The sequence below is a fragment of the Triticum urartu genome, chromosome 3A (genome assembly GCF_056163025.1).
Source record: "Triticum urartu cultivar PI428250 chromosome 3A, HENAU_Tu73, whole genome shotgun sequence".
Taxonomy (NCBI): domain Eukaryota; kingdom Viridiplantae; phylum Streptophyta; class Magnoliopsida; order Poales; family Poaceae; genus Triticum; species Triticum urartu.
The window spans coordinates 524,187,998-524,209,553 of record NC_141875.1 but is presented as its reverse complement, the minus strand read 5'-3'; positions in this window follow the sequence as shown (position 1 = coordinate 524,209,553).

Sequence of the window (21,556 nt, the reverse complement as noted above, 5' to 3'; positions counted from 1 at the left end):
CAACTTCAAGCTGATCAATACCTGCTAGCAGACAGGTGGACCGAAGTCCTTGCGGCCGAGGAACATGAACTCGAGCGCCCGTCCAAGAGTTACCCAAAACGCAGGTTGCTACCTCACCTCGAGGAGGAAGCATTGAAACCTCATTCACCAGCGTATGATGCGGCTGACCGGCCACTACGCGGCAGAACCAGAGAGGCGTTTTAGCCTAAAGTTTTGACCGCACCCCGTCGCCACTCAGTCAAAAATATTAAGGCCCGGGGCAACACAGAGGACCTACGTGACATCTTGGACAATAAGGCAAAAATCGCAAGGTCAATATACGGGACACGGGCACGTGCGCCCACACGAGACGACGATCGTCGCGTCGGATACACCAAGAGTAAATCCGGCCGGGCTGAATACAGCAGACAAGACTCCTATGTACTACGTCGAGATATAGCCCGACACAGAGGTGCCGCACACCCCTTATGCTTCACTGATGAAGTTATGAATCATGAATTCCCGGAGGGTTTCAAACCCGTAAATATCGAATCATACGATGGCACAACACATCCCGCTGTATGGATTGAGGATTTCCTCCTTCATATCCACATGGCTCGTGGTGATGATCTACATGCCATCAAGTAACTCCCACTAAAACTCAAAGGACCAGCTCGGCATTGGCTGAATAGCTTGCCAGCAGATTCCGTCGGCAGTTGGGAGGATCTGGAAGACGCATTTCTTGACAACTTCCAGGGCACTTATGTCCGGCCACCGGATGCTGATGACTTGAGCCACATAACCCAGCAGCCATGGGAATCGGCCAGACAATTCTGGACACGGTTCCTGACTAAGAAAAATCAAATTGTAGACTATCCGGATGCAGAGGCCCTAGCGGCATTCAAGCATAACATCCGCGACGAATGGCTCGCCCGCCACCTCGGCCAGGAGAAGCCGAAATCTATGGCAGCCCTCACAACACTCATGACCCGCTTTTGCGCGGGCGAGGACAGCTGCCTGGCTCACAACAACAACACATCAAAGAATCCGGATACCTCGGATACCAAAGATGTTAATGGTAGGCAGCGTCGTAATAGACCAAAGCGCCGCAATAACGGCGATAACACCGAAGATATGGCAGTCAATGCCGGATTCAGATGCTCTAGATCCGGTCAGCGGAAAAAGCCATTCAAAAGAAATACTCCGGCTCCGTCCAGTCTGGATCACATACTGGATCGCTCGTGTCAAATCCACGGCACCCCCGACAAGCCAGCCAATCACACCAACAGAGAATGCTGGGTGTTCAAGCAGGCCGGCAAGTTAAATGCCGAAAACAAGGACAAGGGGCTGCATAGCGATGACGAGGAGGAGCCCCGGCCGCCGAACACAGGAGGACAGAAGGGGTTTCCCCCACAAGTGAAGACGGTGAACATGATATACGCAACCCACATCCCCAAGAGGGAGCGGAAGCGTGCACTAAGGGGCGTCTATGCGATGGAGCTCGTCGCCCCAAAGTTCAACCCATGGTCTGCTTGCCCGATCACCTTCGATCGCAGGGATCACCCCACTAGCATCCGTCATGGCGGATCCACCGCACTAGTCCTAGACCCCAACATTGACGGATTTCACCTCACTCGAGTCCTTATGTTCGGCGGCAGCAGGCTGAACCTGCTTTATCAGGATACAGTGCGAAAAATGGGTATCGATCCTTCGAGGATCAAACCCAGCAAAACCACCTTCAAAGGTGTCATCCCAGGTGTAGAGGCCCATTACACAGGCTCAATCACACTGGAAGTGGTCTTCGGATCACCGGATAACTTCCGAAGCGAAGAGTTAATCTTCGATATCGTCCCTTTTCAAAGTGGCTATCATGCACTGCTCGAACGGACAACATTTGCAAAAGTCAATGCAGTGCCACATTACGCATACCTCAAACTCAAGATGCCAGGACCTCGCGGGGTCATAACAGTAAATGGAAACACAGAATGCTCGCTCCATACGGAAGAGCACACTGCGGCCTTTGCAGCAGAGGCACAAAGCAACCTGTTCAGGCAAACCACTCATTCGGTGTCATGGCCCCCGGACACCTTCAAGCGAGTCCGGAACAAGCTGCAACAGGATCGCTTGGCACGATCAGAGGTCGCCTAGCAATTCGGCCCCAGCCCCAGTCCCAATGTAGCAACGAAATCCTTGCCGCGCGTACATAATTACGCATTAAAAATACCATGGACATAGGCGGGGGCACGATCAGGACACGCCCCGCATTGTGGTTAACCACACTAGGGGCTGTATACCTTCGACATTCCTTTTCTCTTTTAGGGCCTAACTCTCTGGAAGCCCTTTCCGGCAGTATGATTGTCGGACACTTTCCAGAAGCAACAACCAAGGCGGCAAGAAGCTAAGATGAACACGGGAACCACCAGGTGGTCTCTAGTAATAATTGATATACCCGCTTTTCACTATTTTATGCAAAGCTTGCCCTGGGATAGGACATTTCGAATTGTCCTACTTTATGCTTCTTGCACTACTTGTACCAAGTACGCTTCGACGTATCATTTAAATGACAATGCATATCATTAATCTGTCATTGCATTATTTAAGTTTTTCTCTTTCTCTTATATGTCCATTTATGACAATCCGCACCCACACATGCGGGTACGGTCAGTTCGCCAGGGGTCCTCATTTACCCCATAACACGGCGCAAGAAGTCCGAACACTTTCGACAGTGTGGCACCCCGAACTTATAGCATTATATGCATCAGCTCCGAATCATGTCTTTGGTCAAATGTTGGGTTGCCCGGCTCCCACGCTTTGGTACCTTACGTTCCACTATATCAGCTAAGGTAGCGGCGGGAGAACTACTGCGATTGTGTCCAGGTTCTTCCGGACGAGCACCTCGGTAGAGAAAGCCAAAAACTGACTGTCATGATAAGGCAAGAGACTGGTCGCTGTTCAAGAGGTCTCAAGTCATTAAAGACTTTTTCTGCTTCGGACGAGGAGTCGTCCTTGTCCGGCTTAGGCGTGTATAGCGCCCCAAATTCGGTCCTCCGAATACCAGGGGCTTCGCCAAAAATATAAAATCATAGACTTCCATGGCTAAGTGAGAGCTATAAAGCATTATAGTCCGATTGCCTGGTTCGTTGCGCTGAACACCTCCCTTGAAGGACCCAAAATTGGGGTAAAGAGTGTTCAGATTTATCCGGAACACCCTAGTACTAGTTACATGGGGGTAGAAGCCGACGACTGGCCAACTCTCAGATTTTATAAACGGCCGCACAGCAGGTAATATTTTAAATTGAGGAAGCGTCGCATGGCGCAAACGAACTCGTTTCATATTACAGGATCACATGGGCATGTTCATTCAAAAATTACATCCTTGGCACACTCATCTGCCACTAAGCGGGAACCCTTCAAGACACTCTCATAATAATTCTCAGGGCAGCGATGCTCCTTGCCCTCCGGCAGCCCCTCCTTCACCAGCTTCACGACGTCCAGCTTCGCCCAGTGCACCTTTGCCCGGGCAAAAGCCCTGCATGCACCCTCGATGCAGACGGACTGCTTGATGATTTCAAGCCGTGGGCAGGCTTCCACTAGCCGCCTCACCAGGCCGAAGTAGCTGCCGGACATGGGCTCGCTAGGCCACATCCGGACTATAAGGCCCCTCATGGCCTATTCGGCCGCCTTGCGAAGCTCGACCAACTGCTTCAGCTGGTCGCTCAAGGGCACGGGGTGTTCGGTCCCAGTATACTGAGACCAGAACAACTTCTCCGTTGAGCTCCCCTCCTCAGCCCAGTAAAAATCCTCGGCATCCAGTACACTGCGGGGAAGATCTGCAAACGCTCCTGGAGAGCTCCGAACTCAGGTAAGAAAAAGGAAAGTCTCATTCACATGCTTGCTTTGCATATTGAATGCCTTACCCGCTGCTATCTTCTTCACCGCGTCAATCTCCTGAAGGGCCTTGTGGGCTTCGGCCTTGGCGCTCCGAACGCTTTCAAGCGCCTACGCGAGCTTGGACTCTCGCGTCTTGGAGTCAAGCTCCAAGGACTCGTGCTTTTTGGCAAGAGCCTCGAGCTCTTGCTGCACCTCGCCTACTCGGGCTTCTTGTTTCTCCCGTTCAATGCGTTCTTTGGCTGCTTTGTCTTCGGCCTTGGACAACGCCTTCCTTAGGGTCTCCACCTCGGTCGTGGCCCCTGACAAATTCATGACGATCCTATTACTTCACACCCGAACTTCTTTTTAACTATATAGACAGGTGTATATTTTACCTTTGCTCTCTTCGAGCTGCCTCTTGGTAAGGCCGAGCTCATCCTCGGACCGCTTTAGGGCCTCCTTCAGCGCAGAGACCTCCGCAGTACGTGCGGCAACGGCCAGCAGTGAAGCCTGCACATACACATAGACATACTCTAATTAGACTCCTGAGTTATCGTTTGATCCTCTATTCGGTTTTTCTTCGCGAACGCCGAACAGAGCATCAGGGGCTTCTATCTATGCGGCAATATTTTCTTATATTTTGATTGCTTACCTCAAAGCCTGTTAGGAGGCTGGCGCAAGCTTCGGTTAGTCCGTTTTTGGCGGACTGAACCTTCTCGACCACCGCACTCATGATAGTGCGGTGCTCTTCTTCGATGGAAGCGCTGCGAAGCGCTTCCAGCAGGTTGTCCGGTGCCTCTGGTTGGACAGAGGACACTGGCACGGATGATTGGCCCCCCTTGATGGGGGGACCGCCTGCCGGAGTCCAGAACCATCGAAGGTTTCGGCGCAGTGTCCGGCTGGGGCTCGAACTCGAAGCCCGTAGGAGCCTCGCTCCCTTGGTACCCAGGGTCTGGGAAGTCGCCGTCAGGCGCCCCCAGGACCACCTCCCCTTGGCTCGGTGCCTTTTGAGACAACACCTCGGCGTTGTCTGTAGGGCGAGGGGTGGAAGCAGTCGAAAGAGAACCACTGTTCATATCCGACGAGTCCAAAGAGCCGCTCGACGAAGGTACGTCGAGATGAGCTCGGGACGGACTGCATAATCATGTTCAGCATGAGGGCAGGCAGTACAATAAAACATACCATGAAGTACTACAATGTCCGGACACTTACGATTTCACCAGGGGCTTGACCCCTGGGTAGCCACTCGTCGCCATAGTTGGTGGCCATCGTGGCGCAGTCCGGAGGGAGGGTCCTTCCCTTCTTGGACCCTTCGGCCTCCCCGGATGGGTCGGCCTTCCTTTTCTTGTCTCCCCCGGCTGGGGGGAGAACTTTTCTCCTCCTCCTCGTTTCCGTAGGAGGAGTGTGTGTCGGAGTCATCGTCCGATGACTCCGATACAACCTTGCGCCGGAGACCCTTTCGGGTCCCCGCGGCCTTCTTCTTGGTCTTCTTTTCCGACACCTCGTAGGGTGCCGGAGTCAGCATCTTTGTGAGAAGAGCGTCTGCAGGATCTTCGGGTAGCGGGGCTGGGCTATCAAGCTGCTCCGCCGTCTCTATCCAGTCCTGTTAATGACATGGAAGTTCATATCCTGCACACAACTAAACCGGGGCAAATAAATACCCTGAGAGATATAAAAACCTACCGGATTGGCGCCGCGCTTTGCGCTGAGTCCGTGGTCCTCGGTGAGGGAGGGAGGCATCTCGGCTCTCTTGAATAGCACCCTCCAGACGTCCTCGTGCATCGTGTCATAGAGCTCTCGCAACGTCTGGTGCTTGGCCGAGTCGAACTCCCACAAATTGAATGCCCGTCTTTGGCACGGAAGGATCCGGCGGAAGAGCATAACCTGGACCACATTGACAAGCTTGATTTTTCTGCTCATCATGTTCTGGATGTAGGTCTGGAGCCGGTCAGCTCTACCGAAGAACCCCAGGACATGCCCTTCTTTTTCCAGGAGGTGAGCCGCATGGGGATTCCGAATCAAAATTTGGGGGCCGCCACATAGTTGGAGTCGGGCGGCTCGGTGATGTAGAACCACCCCGATTGCCACCCCTTTATGGTATCCACATAGGTGCCCTCGAGCCAGGTGACATTAGGCATCTTGCCCACCATGGCGCCTCCGCACTCTGCTTGCTGGCCTCCCACCACCTTCGGTTGATATTGAAGGTTTTTAGCCATTGGCCGAAGTGGGGCCTGATGCGGAGGAAGGCCTCGCACACGACGATAAACGCCGAGATGTTGAGGATGAAATTGGGGGCCAGATCATGAAAATCCAGCCCGTAGTAGAACATGAGCCCGCGGACCAATGGGTGGAGAGGGAATCCCAGTCCGCGGATGAAATGGGTAAGAAAAACTACCCTCTCATGGGGTTCGGGCGTTGGGACGATCTGCCCCGCATTCGGCAGCCGGTGCGCGATATCCGCAGCCAGGTATCCGGCTTCTCATAACTCTTTGATGTTCTCCTCCGTGACGGAGGAGACCATCCACTTGCCTCCTGCTCCAGACATGCTTGGAGTGGTTCGAGAAGAAGAACGCGAGCTTGGGCGCTAGAGCTCGAGTGTGCGGGAATGGGTAAGCGAGGAGGAAGAAGGCGTGGGTGAAAAAAGTAAATCTTTGTCCCTTTTATAAGGGCGGAAGAGGCGATGTGCCTCCCCACTTGCCTAGCAAAACTGCTTATTCCCCAGGTGCCGTAATTGATGGCGCGGTTGGGTCACCCACGCCCGTATTGATGAGAATCCCGTAATAAGGGGAACACGATCTCTGCTTTGACAAGACGTGTCAAGAAAACCGCCTCACGATATGTGCAGAGCTGGTTAAGAAAAGCGGTTCAAATAAAAACCGGGCCATGGCATGATGTCATGCTATCAAAAGGTGTCAACAGATTAGATTCGTGGAAATATTATTCTCTCTACGGTGGTATGTGGAACTTATTTTGCAGGGTCGGACACTATCCTTGTATTCAAAATCTTCAATGGTGTATTCGGAGGAGGAACCCGCCTTGCAATGCCAAAGACAACATTGCGCGCCGGGCTCATCGTCATTGAAGCCTGGTTCATGGGCTACTGAGGGAGTCCTGGATTAGGGGGTCTCCGAACAGCCGGATTATATCCTTTGGCCGGACTGTTGGACTATGAAGATACAAGTTTGAAGACTTCGTCATGTGTCCGGATGGGACTCTACTTGGTGTGGAAGGAAAGCTAGGCAATACGGATATGTATATCTCCTCCTTTGTAACCGACCTTGTGTAACCCTAGCCTCCTCCGGTGTCTATATAAACCGAAGGGTTTTAGTCTGTAGGACAACATACAATCATACCATAGGCTAGCTTCTAGGGTTTAGCCTCTTCGATCTCGTGGTAGATCAACTCTTGTACTACTCATATTATCAAGAACAATCAAGCATGACGTAGGGTATTACCTCCATTAAGAGGGCCCGAACCTGGGTAAACATCGTGTCTCCTGCCTCTTGTTACCATCCGCCTTAGACGCACAGTTCGGGACCCCCTACCCGAGATCCGCCAGTTTTGACACCGACAATCGCATTAAAATTCAAGGGAATGATAGCACGAATCATTGATCCTCGACAACATAGACATGCAAAAACTATCAGGTACTAAGTTGATGATAAATTAAAGTTCAATTAATCATATTACTTAAGAACTCCTACTTAGATAGATATCCCTCTAGTCATCTAAATGATCACGTGATCCATATCAACTAAACCATGTCCGATCATCATGTGAGATGGAGTAGTTTTCAATGGTGAACATCACTATGTTGATCATATCTACTATATGATTCACGTTCGACCTTTCGGTCTTAGTGTTCCGAGGCCATATCTGCATATGCTAGGCTCATCAAGTTTAACCCGAGTATTCTGCATGTGCAAAACTGGCTTGCACCTGTTGTATGTGAACATAAAGCTTATCACACCCGATCATCACGTGGTGTCTTGGCATGACAAACTGTTGCAACGGTGCATACTCAGGGAGAACACTTATACCTTGAAATTTAGTGAGGGATCATCTTATAATGCTACTGCCGAACTAAGCAAAATAAGATGCATAAAGGATAAACATCACCTGCAATCATAATATGTGACATGATATGGCCATGATCATCTTGTGCCTTTGATCTCCATCTCCAAAGCACCGTCATGATCTCCATCGTCACCGGCTTGACACCTTGATCTCCATCATAGCATCATTGTCATCTCGCCAACTATTGCTTCTACGACTATCACTACCGCTTAGTGATAAAGTAAAGCAATTTCATGGCGATTGCATTTCATACAATAAAGCAACAACCACAAGGCTCCTGCCAGTTGCCGATAACTTTTATAAAACATGATCAACTCATACAACAATTTATATCTCATCACATCTTGACCATATCACATCACAACATGCCATGCAAAAACAAGTTAGACGTCTTCTACTTTGTTGTTGCAAGTTTTACGTGGCTGCTACGGGCTTCTAGTAAGAACCGTTCTTACCTACGCATCAAAACCACAATGATTTTTCATCAAGTGTGCTGACCTTCAACAAGGACCGGCCGTAGTCAAACTTGATTCAACTAAAGTTGGAGAAACAGACACCCGCCAACCTCCTATGTGCGAAGCACGTCGGTAGAACTAATCTCATGAACGCGGTCATGTAATGTCGGTCCAGGCCGCTTCATCCAACAATACCGTCGAATCAAAGTAAGATGTTGGTGGTAAGCAGTATGAATATCATCGCCCACAACTCTTTGTGTTCTACTCATGCATATAACATTTACGCATAGACCTGGCTCGGATGCCATTGTTGGCGAATGCAATATTTCAAAAAAATTACCTACGATCACGCAAGATCTATCTAGGAGATGCACAGCAACGAGGCGGGAGAGTGTGTCCACGTACCCTCGTAGACCGAAAGCAAAAGCATTTAGTAACGCGGTTGATGTAGTCGAACGTCTTTATGATCCAATCGATTCGAGTACCGAACGTACGGCACCTCCGTGTTCAGCACACGTTCAGCACGACGACGTCCCTCAAGCTCTTGATCCAGTTGACGACGAGGGAGAGTGATACGTCTCCAATGTATCTATAATTTTTGATTGTTCCATGCTATTATATTATCTGTTTTGGATGTTTAATGGGCTTATTTACACACTTTTATATTATTTTTGGGACTAACCTACTAACCCAAGGCCCAGTGCAAATTGCTGTTTTTTGTGCTTATTTCAGTGTTTCGAAAAAAAGGAATATCAAACGGAATCCAAACGGAATGAAACCTCCGGGACATTTTTTGGAACGAACGTGATCCAGGGGACTTGAAGTAGACGTCAAGAAAGAAGCGAGGAAGCCACGAGGTAGGGAGGTGCGCCTCCCCCCTGGGCGCACCCCCCACCCTCATGGGCCCCTCGCAGCTCCACCGACCTACTTCTTCCTCCTATATATATATATATCCATATACCCCGAAGACATCCAGGAGCACCATGAAACCCTATTTCCATCGTCGCAACCTTATGTGCCCAAGAGATCCCATCTTGGGGCCTTTTCCGGAGCTCTGCCGGAGGGGGAATCGATCACGGAGGGCTTCTACATCAACACCATAGCCTCTCCGAAGTTGTGTGAGTAGTTTACCACAGACCTTCGGGTCCATAGTTCTTAGCTAGACGGCTTCTTCTCTCTCTTTGGATCTCAATACAAAGTTCTCCTCGATCTTCTTGGAGATCTATTCGATGTAATTCTTTTTGTGGTGTGTTTGTCGAGATCCGATGAATTGTGGGTTTATGATCAAGATTATCTATGAACAATATTTGATTCTTCTTTGAAATATTTTATGTATGATTTGTTATCTTTGCAAGTCTCTTCGAATTATCAGTTTGGTTTGGCCTACTAGATTGATCTTTCTTGCAATGGGAGAAGTGTTTAGCTTTGGGTTCAATCTTGCGGTGTCCTTTCCCAGTGAGAGCAGGGGCAGCAAGGCACGTATTGTATTGTTGCCATTGAGGATAAAAAGATGGGGTTTATATCATATTGCTTGATTTTATCCCTCTACATCATGTCATCTTGCCTAATGCGTTACTCTGTTCTTATGAACTTAATACTCTAGATGCATGCTGGATAGCGGTCGATGTGTGGAGTAATAGTAGTAGATGCAGAATCGTTTCGGTCAACTTGTCGCGGACGTGATGCCTATATACATGATCATGCCTAGATATTCTCATAATTATGCACTTTTCTATCAATTGCTCGACATTAATTTGTTCACCCACCATAATACTTATGTTATCTTGAGAGAAGCCACTAGTGAAACCTATGGCCCCCGAGTCTATCTTTTATCATATAAGTTTCCCATCTATTTTGCTTTGCAATCTTTACTTTCAATCTATATCATAAAAATACCAAAAATATTTATCTTATTATCTCTATCAGATCTCACTCTCGTAAGTGACCGTGAAGGGATTGACAACCCCTTTATCGCGTTGGTTGCGAGGTTCTTACTTGTTTGAGCAGGTACGAGGGACTTGCATGTAGTCTTCTACTGGATTGATACCTTGGTTCTCAAAAACTGAGGGAAATACTTATGCTACTTTGCTGCATCACCCTTTCCTTTCAAGGGAAAACCCACGCAGTGCTCAAGAGGTAGCAAGAAGGATTTCTGGCGCTGTTGTGGGGGAGATCTATGCACAAGTCAAGACATACTAAGTACCTATTACAAACTCTTATCCCTCGCATTACATTATTTGCCATTTGCCTCTCGTTTTCCTCTCCCCCACTTCACCCTTGCCGTTTTATTCGCCCTGTTTTTCTGTTCACCTATTTTTCGCTTGCTTCTTGTGTCGCCGTGTGTCGTCATGGCTAATCCTTCTATCATTGTTAGTACTCCTGATCATGAAGTTCTTAATTTTAAACAAGGGAGGGAGAAAATCTAAAAGATGCTTGGCATAGAATTTGCAATGCTCGGAATAGATATACTAGGAAGCAATCCACTTCCATTCTTCTTCGCAATTTTTATCTAGGCATCAGTCCTTGGAATAGATATATTCTTGATACCATTACCGGAGGGAATTTCTTGGGTAGCCATACTTTTTATTCTTATAATGCTATGGTAGATTTGTTTGGCCCACCACCTCTTTTGGTTAATGGAACTATTTTAACTTTGGAACATGTGATGCAAAGGCTTGAAATTATTGAAAATAAAGTTGCCTATGTGGAGCTGATTGAAAATTTGGATAAAAAGATCCACAACCAAATCACTCAATATGGATCTAAGGTAGGGGTTACTCTGAATTTTTTTAAAGAAAAAGAACCTATAGTTAACGAAAGAATAGATCAAGATTCCACAAGAATTGGTAAAATTGAGGATATTATTACTAATCTAGGGTCTGCCTTTTCATCTGTTAAAAATACCCCAAATCCTCCTACTACCAAGATTTCCAAATTAATGTATGTTCCTAAAAATAAGGGTGAATCTTCTAGTAAGGAAAATGCGGATCTCAAATCAATAAGTGTTCACCCCAACTTCTTCAATATCATTAAGGAACCTTTTGCTACAAATGAATTTCTTTATTTCTTGCCTAGGAGTTTGATCATTAATAAAAAGAAGGAAACTCCCAAGGGTTATAAGTTTTCTATTGAAGAGTTGCCTACCAAAGATGATAATACCTAGATGTATTCTTGCTTTTATGCCTAGCTAGGGGCGTTAAACGATGGCGCTTGTTGGGAGGCAACCCAATTTTATTTTTGTTTCTTGCTTTTTTGTTCTGTTTAGTAAAAAATAGTTCATCTAGCCTCTGTTTAGATGTGGTTTTATGCTTTTAATTAGTGTTTGTGCCAAGTAGAACCTTTGGGAAGACTTGGGGGTAGTTTCTGCGATCTTGCTGTAAAAAACAGAAACTTTAGCTCTCACGAGATTTGCTGCCATTTTTTACTGGAGAGAGAGATTAGGTTGATTCTTTCTGCATATGATTAATATACAAATTCCTCACGTCCACCAATTTATTTCAGAATTTTTGGGGTTACAGAAGTATGTGAAACCTACAGATTACTTCAGACTGTTCTGTTTGTGACAGATTCTGTTTTTCATGTGTTGTTTGCTTATTTTGATGAATCTATGGCTAGTATCGGAGGGTATAACACCAATATAAATAAAGAATGAGTTCATTACAGTACCTTAAGTGGTGGTTTGTTTTCTTATACTAACAGAGCTCATGAGATTTTCTGTTGAGTTTTGTGTTGTGAAGTTTTCAAGTTTTGGGTAAAGATTTGATGGATTATGGAATAAGGGGTGGCAAGAGCCTAAGATTGGGGATGCCCAAGGCACCCCAAGGTAAAATTCAAGGAAAACCAAAAGCCTAAGCTTGGGTATGCCCCGGAAGGCATCCCCTCTTTCGTCTTCGTTCATCGGTAACTTTACTTGATGCTATATTTTTATTCACCACATGATATGTGTTTTGCTTGGAGCGTCTTGTATGATTTGAGTCTTTGCCTTTTAGTTTGCCATAATTATCCTTTGTGTACACACCTTCTGGGAGAGACACACATGAATTGGAATTCATTACAATACTATATGTGCTTCGCTTATATCTTTTGAGCTAGATAGTTTTGCTCTACTGCTTCAGTTATATCTTTTAAGAGCACGGTGGTGGATTTATTTTATAGAAATTATTGATCTCTCATGCTTCAATTATATTATTCTGAGAGTCCTTTAGAACAGCATGGTAATTTGTTTTGGTTATAAAAGGTCCTAATATGATAGGCATCCAAGTTTGGTATAATAAAAACTATCATAAATAGTGCATTGATTACTATGAGAAGTTTGATACTTGATAATTGTTTTGAGATATGAGGATGGTGATATTAAGGTCGTGCTAGTTGAGTAGTTGTGAATTGAGAAATACTTGTGTTGAAGATTGCAAGTCCCGTAGCATGCACGTATGGTAACCGTTGTGTAACAAATTTGAAACATGAGGTGTTCTTTTATTGTCTTCCTTATGAGTGGCAGTCGAGGACGAGCGATGGTCTTTTCCTAGCAATCTATCCCCCTAGGAGCATGCATGTAATGCTTGGTTTTTGATGACTTGTAGATTTTTGCAATAAGTATGTGAGTTCTTTATGACTAATGTTGAGTCCATGGATTATACGCACTCTCACCCTTCCATCATTGCTAGCCTCTTCGGTACCGTGCATTGCCCTTTCTCACCTTGAGAGTTGGTGGAAACTTCGCCAGTGCATCCAAACCCCGTGATATGATATGCTCTATCACACATAAACCTCCTTATATCTTCCTCAAAACAGCCACCATACCTACCTATTATGGTATTTCCATAGCCATTCCGAGATATATTGCCATGCAAATTTCCACCGTTTCATTCATGACACGCTTCATCATTGTCATATTGCCTTGCATGATCATGTAGTTTACATCAAACTTGTGGCAAAGCCACCATGCATAATTTATCATACATGTCACTCTTGATTCATTGCCCTTCCCGGTACACCGCCGGAGGCATTCATATAGAGTCATATTTTGTTCTAGTATCGAGTTGTAATCATTGAATTGTAAATAAATAGAAGTGTGATGATCATCATTAATAGAGCATTGTCCCAAATAAAAATAAAAAAGTGGAAAGGCCAAATAAAAAAAGAAAGGCCCAAAAAAGAAATAAAAAGGGACAATGCTACTATCCTCTTTTTCCACACTTGTGCTTCAAAGTAGCACCATGATCTTTATGATAGAGAGTCTCTTGTTTTGTCACTTTCATATAGTAGTGGGAAATTTTCATTATAGAACTTGGCTTGTATATTCCAACAATGGGCCTCCTCAAGTGCCCTAGGTCTTCGTGAGCAAGCAAGTTGGATGCACACCCACTTAGTTTCTTTTGTTGAGCTTTCATACATTTATAGCTCGAGTACATCTGTTGCATGGCAATCCCTACTCCTTGCATTAACATCAATCGATGGGCATCTCCATAGCCCATTGATTAGCCTCGTTGATGTGAGACTTTCTCCTTTTTGTCTTCTCCACATAACCCCCCTCATTATATTCTATTCCACCCATAGTGCTATGTCCATGGCTCACGCTCATGTATTGCGTGGAGGTTTATGAGTTTGAGCAAGCAAGTTGGATGCACACCCATTTAGTTTCTTTTGTTGAGCTTTCATATATTTATAGCTCTAGTGCATCCGTTGCATGGTAATCCCTACTCCTTGCATTGACATCAATTGATGGGCATGTCCCTAGCCCGTTGATTAGCCGCGTCGATGTGAGACTTTCTCCTTTTTTGTCTTCTCCACATAACCCCCATCATTATATTATATTCCACCCATAGTGTTATATCCATGGCTCTCTCTCATGTATTGCGTGAAGGTTGGAAAAAGTTTGAGATTACTAAAGTATGAAACAATTGCTTGGCTTGTCATCGGGGTTGTGCATGATGAGAGCATTCTTGTGTGACAAAAATGGAGCATGACCAAGCTATATGATTTTGTAGGGATGAACTTTCTTTGGCCATGTTATTTTGAGAAGAGATGATTGCTTAGTTAGTATGATTGAAGTATTATTATTTTTATGTCAATATTAAACTTTTGTCTTAAATCTCTCGGATCTCAATATTAATGCAACAATAAAGAAAATTACATTGAGAATTATGCTAGGTAGCATTCCACATCAAAAATTCTATTTTTATCATTTACCTACTCGAGGACGAGCAGGAATTAAGCTTGGGGATGCTTGATACGTCTCCAACGTATCCATAATTTTTTATTGTTCCATGATATTATATTATCTATTTTGGATGTTTAATGGGCTTATTTACACACTTTTATATTATTTTTGGGACTAACCTACTAACCCAAGGCCCAGTGCAAATTGCTGTTTTTTTGCCTATTTCAGTGTTTCGCAAAAAAGGAATATCAAACGGAATCCAAACGGAATGAAACCTTCGGAAGAGTTATTTTTGGAACAAACATGATCTAGGGGACTTGGAGTAGACGTCAAGAAAGAAGCGAGGAAGCCCCGAGGCAGGGAGGCGCGTCTGCCCCCTGGGCGCGCTCCCCACCCTCGTGGGCCCCTCGTAGCTCCACCGACCTAAATCTTCCTCCTATATATATATCCATATACCCCGAAAACATCCAGGAGCACCACGAAACCCTATTTCCACCGCCAAAACCTTATGTACCCAAGAGATCCCATCTTGGGGCCTTTTCCGGAGCTCCGCCGGAGGGGGAATCGATCATGGAGGGCTTCTACATCAACACCATAGCCTCTCCGATGATGTGTGAGTAGTTTACCACAAACCTTCGGGTCCATAGTTATTAGCTAGATGGCTTCTTCTCTCTCTTTGGATCCCAATACAAAGTTCTCCTCGATATTCTTCGAGATCTATTCGATGTAATTCTTTTTGCGGTGTGTTTGTCGAGATCCGATGAATTGTGGGTTTATGATCAAGATTATCTATGAACAATATTTGATTCTTCTCTGAAATATTTTATGTATGATTTGTTATCTTTGCAAGTCTCTTTGAATTATTAGTTTGGTTTGGCCTACTAGATTGATCTTTCTTGCAATGGGAGAAGTGTTTAGCTTTGGGTTCAATCTTGCGGTGTCCTTTCCCAGTGAGAGCAGGGGCAGCAAGGCACGTATTGTATTGTTGCCATCGAGGATAAAAAGATGGGGTTTATACCATATTGCTTGAGTTTATCCCTCTACATCATGTCATCTTGCCTAATGCTTTACTCTGTTCTTATGAACTTAATACTCTAGATGCATGCTGGATAGCGGTCGATGTGTGGAGTAATAGTAGTAGATGCAGAATCGTTTCGGTCTACTTGTCGCGGACGTGATGCCTATATACATGATCATGCCTAGATATTCTCATAATTATGCACTTTTCTATCAATTGCTCGATAGTAATTTGTTCACCCATCGTAATACATATGCTATCTTGAGAGAAGCCACTAGTGAAACCTATGGCCCCGGGTCTATCTTTTATCATATAAGTTTCCCATCTATTTTACTTTGCAATCTTTACTTTCAATCTATATCATAAAAATACCAAAAATATTTATCTTATTATCTCTATCAGATCTCACTCTCGCAAGTGACCGTGAAGGGATTACCAACCCCTTTATCGTGTTGGTTGCGAGGTTCTTATTTGTTTGTGCAGGTACGAGGGACTTGCGTGTAGTCTCCTACTGGATTGATACCTTGGTTCTCAAAAACTGAGGGAAATACTTACGCTACTTTGCTGCATCACCCTTTCCTCTTCAAGGGAAAACCAACGTAGTGCTCAAGAGGTAGCAAAGAGTTCCGTCAGCACGACGGCGTGGCGACAGCGATGATGAATTTACCAGCGCAGGGCTTCGCCTAAGCACTACGATGATATGATCGAGGTGTGTAACTATGGAGGGGGGCACCGCACATGGCTAAGAGAAGACTTGGTGTGCCTTTGGGGTGTCCCCCTCCCACGTATATAAAGGAGGGGGGAGGAGGAGGCCGGCCAAAGGGGGGGCGCGCCAAGGGGGAGTCCTACTTGGACTCCCGATCCAAGTAGGATTCGCCCCCTTCCTATTCCAACAAGGGGAAGGAGGGAAGGAGAGGGAGAGGGAAAGGAAGGGGGGTGCGCCCCTCCCCCTAGTCCAATTCGGACTGCCCTTGGGGGGGCTCCACCTAGTGGCCTTCCCTCTTCTACTCCCTTATGGCCCATTAGAGCCCATAACTTCCCCGGGGGGGGGGGGGGGTTCCGGTAACCCCTCGGTTCCCCGATAAATATCCGAAACACCCCAAAACCTTTCCGGTGTCCGAATACCTTCGTCCAACATATCAATCTTTACCTCTCAACCATTTTGAGACTCCTCGTCATGTCCGTGATCTCATCCGGGACTCCGAACAAACTTCGGTCATCAAATCACATAACTCATAATGCAAATCGTCATCGAACGTTAAGCGTGCAGACCCTACGGGTTCAAGAACTATGTAGACATGACCGAGACACATCTCCGATCAACAACCAAGAGAACCTGGATGCTGATATTGGATCCTATATATTCTACAAAGATCTTTACCGGTCAAACCGCATAACAACATACATACCAAGGTGTTCCTCCGGTATTCAGGAGTTGCATAATCTCATAGTCAGAGCAACATGTATAAGTCATGATGAAAGCAATAGCAGAAAAACTAAACGGTCATTATGCTAAGCTAACGGATGGCTCTTGTCCATCACATCATTCTCTAATGATGTGATCCTGTTACATCAGATGACAACACATGTCCATGGCTAGGAAACTTAACCATCTTTGATTAATGAGCTAGTCAAGTAGAGGCATACTAGGGACACTCACTTTTGTCTATGTATTCACACATGTACTAAGTTTCCGGTTAATACAATTCTAGCATGAATAATAAGCATTTATCAGGATATAAGGAAATATAAATAACGACTTTATTATTGCCTCTAGGGCATATTTCCTTCAGACAATTCCTCATGAGGTGAAAATCAAGTGTTAGAAATTTTTGGACAATATGCTAGAGTGCTCTAACTCTCAATGATAGCAAAGTTTTTGAACTTAAAAGAATATTGAAAATTTTGTAGAGTTGGTGTAATTCAAATTCACCACGAGAAACACATCGTTCTATTAGCCTCATGTCGAACGTGTGTCCCATATTTGTTTCAAAGATAAATTTTAGATGGTCCAGAATTAATACTAATCATTAATTGTTTATGATCTAATGGTAGTTACAACTCTTAGCTCCTATGAGGTAATGAAGCATCAATACCCTTCCAAAGGCTAAAATTGATTTTTTTGAAAAACAATCAACTTAATTAATTAGAAATAACGGTTACATCGTCTACCAGAGGTTGTACAATTCGACCAAAGGCTCCTCAAACCAATCCCTTGTCTCAAAAAATTTAGCTAATCTGGCCATTCATGAACTACCTTATTCGCTTCCCTATCACAATGCTCAAAACTAGTAAGAGGAAAATCACACGCTAAAAAATAACAATCATCAAACACTGCCGCCGCCGCTCCTGCTGCACGTCCTTCATTCTTCATGGTATCAATGACTTCCATATTGTTAGAATTAATGATAAGGCGATTGCAACTCGCCTTATGTGCGAGAGATAATTCGAACCTTAGAGCCAAAGCTTCTGTCGTCAGGGCATCAACACACCAATCAATCTTCCAGTTTCCACCAACAATGAATTTTCCTTTATCATCTCTGAGAACACCACCAGTCGTGCCCTTAAGAAAGTCATGATCAAAAGATGCATCCACATTAAGCTTCAAAAACCCATTGGAGGTCTAGTCCATGCCCCTCCTTTACTGACTGCATTTGGTGAGAAAGCATTAACAATGTTTGCCGCTATAGCACGGATACCTATAGAAGTTTTTTGAGCATCTTGAAACTTTCCTTCATGGACCAGCCTACGTCTATCCCACCATAAGTACCAAGCGGTAATAGCGATTAGTTCATGGGCCTTCTGGAAACCCAATGTAGCTACATCATGATCTGGCATAAGAAGTAAAAATTCAAGGACTGCCTCTCCTGCACGACACATAACACAAGCTTTATTGATCACCTCATCCAATCCCAACTTACGCCAAACCTCCTTAGCTTTCTAACAAAGAAACAACATATGATTTGTATTATCTATCGCATTAGAACATGAAGGGCAGATCGGCATGACTTTCAGGTGTCTGTCCGCAAGCGTAACCTGACAAGGTAGAGTGCCATGCAGTGTGCGCCGGATGAAAATTTTGACCTTTGTTGGACAAGATAATTTATAGATCTTACCCCAAATAGGATTAACATTGATTCTCCCCATACCATTAGTATGTTGCTGTTGGAGAACGCAGCAATTTCAAAAAAATCCCTACGCACACGCAAGATCCATCTAGGCGATGCATAGCAACGAGAGGGGAGAGTTTCGTCCACGTACCCTCGTAGACCATAAGCAGAAGCGTTATGACAACGCGGTTGATGTAGTTGTACGTCTTCATGATCCGACCGATCCTAGAACCAAAGATACAGCACCTCCGCAATCTGCACACGTTCAGCTCGATGACGTCCCACGAACTCTAGATCCAGCTAAGGTCGGGGGAGAGTTTCGTCAGCACGGCGGCGTGGTGATGGTGATGATGAAGCTACCGGCGCAGGGCTTCTCCTAAGCACTGTAACGATATGATCGAGGTGGAAATCTGTGGAGGGGGCACCACACACGGCTAAACAATCAACTTGTGTGTCTATGGGGTGCCCCCCTCCCCCGTATATAAAGGAGTGGAGGAGGGGAGGGCCGACCCTCTTTATGGCGCGCCCCAAGGGGGATTCCTACTCCTAGTAGGAGTAGGTTTCCCCCTTTCCCTAGTTGGAGTAGGAGAAGAAGGAAGGGGAAGAGGGAGAGAAGGAAAGAGGGGGGCGCGCAGCCACCCCTTGAGGCCCTTCTCTCCTTTCCCGTATGGCTCATTTTGGCCCATTACTTCCCCCAACGAATTCCCATAACTCTCCGGTACTCCGAAAAATACCCGAATCACTCGGAACCATTTCAATATCCGAATATATCCTTCCAATATATCGATCTTTACGTATCGACCATTTCGAGACTCCTCGTCATGTCCGTGATCTCATTCGGGACTCCAAACAACCTTCGGTACATCAAATCACATAACTCATAATACAAATCGTCATTGAACGTTAAGCGTGCGGACCCTAGGGTTCGAGAACTATGTAGACATGACCGAGACACATCTCCGCTCAATAACCAATAGCAGAACCTGGATGCTCATATTGGCTCCTAAATATTCTACGAAGATCTTTATTGGTCGAACCGCATAACAACATACGTTGTTCGCTTTGTCATCGGTATGTTACTTGCTCAAGATTTGATCATCGGTATCATCATACCTAGTTTAATATCGTTACCGACAAGTCTCTTTACTCGTTCCATAATGCATCATCCTGCAACTAACTCATTAGTCACATTGCTTGCAAGGTTCATAGTGATGTACATTACCGAGAGGGCCTAGAGATACCTCTTCTATAGACGGAGTGACAAATCCTAATCACGATCTATGCCAACTCAACAAACACCATCGGAGACACCTATAGAGCATCTTTATAATCACCTAGTTACGTTGTGATGTTTGATAGCACAAAGGTGTTCCTCCGGTATTCGGGAGTTGCATAATCTCATAGTTAGAGGAACATGTATAAGTCATGAAGAAAGCAGTAGCAATAAAACTGAACGATCATTATGCTAAGCTAACGGATGGTTCTTGTCCATCACCTAATTCTCTAATGATGTGATCCCATTCATCAAATGACAACACATGTCCATGGCTAGGAAACTTAACCATCTTTGATTAACGAGCTAGTCAAGTAGAGGCATACTAGGGACACTCTGTTTGTCTATGTATTCACACATGTACTAAGTTTCCGGTTAATACAATTCTAGCATGAATAATAAACATTTATCATGATATAAGGAAATATAAATAACAACTTTGTTATTGCCTCTAGGGCATATTTCCTTCAGTCTCCCATTTGCACTAGAGTCAATAATCTAGTTCACATCGTCATGTGATTTAACACGAATAGTTCACATCTTTATGTGATTAGTTCAAATCTCCATGTGACTAACACCCAAAGGGTTTACTAGAGTCAATAATCTAGTTCACATCGCAATGTGATTAACACCCAAAGAGTGATCATGTTTTGCTTGTGAGAGAAATTTAGTCAACGGGTCTGCCACATTCAGAGCCGTATGTATTTTGCAAATTTTCTATGTCTACAATGCTTTGCACAGAGCTACTCTAGCTAATTGCTCCCACTTTCAATATGTATCTAGATCGAGACTTATAGTCATCCAGATCTGTGTGAAAGTTTGCATCGACGTAACTCTTTACGACGAACTCTTTGTCACCTCCATAACAGAGAAACATTTCCTTATTCCACTAAGGATATTTTTGACCGCTGTCCAGTGATCCACTCCTGGATCACTATTGTACCCTCTTTCCAAACTTACGGTGAGGTACACAATAGGTCTGGTACAGAGCATAGAATACTTTATATAACCTATGACTGAGGCATAGGGAATGACTTTTCATTCTCTTTCTATTTTCTGCCGTGGTCGGGTTTTGAGTCTTTACTCAACTTCATACCTTGCAACACAGGCAAGAACTCCTTGTTTCACCGTTCCATTTTGAACTACTTCAAAATCTTGTCAAGGTATGTACTCACTGAAAATATATCAAGCATCTTGATCTATCTCTATAGATCTTGATGCTCAATATGTAAGTACCTTCACCAAGGTATTTCTTTGAAAAACTCCTTTCAAACACTCCCTTATGCTTTCCAGAAAATTTTACATTATTTTAGATCAACAATATGTCATTCACATATACTTATCAGAAATAATGTAGTGCGCCCACTCACTTTCTTGTAAATACAGACTTCACCGCAAGTCTATATAAAACTATATGCTTTGATCAACTTATCAAAGTGTATATTCCAACTCCGAGATGCTTGCACCAGTCCATAGATGGATCGCTGGAGCTTGCACATTTTGTTAGCACCTTTAGGGTTGACAAAACACTACAAAAAAATACACATCCATGACATTTTGGGCCGAACGATTTTTTTCTGTCATACTTATGACACTTCTATGACAATAATTGTG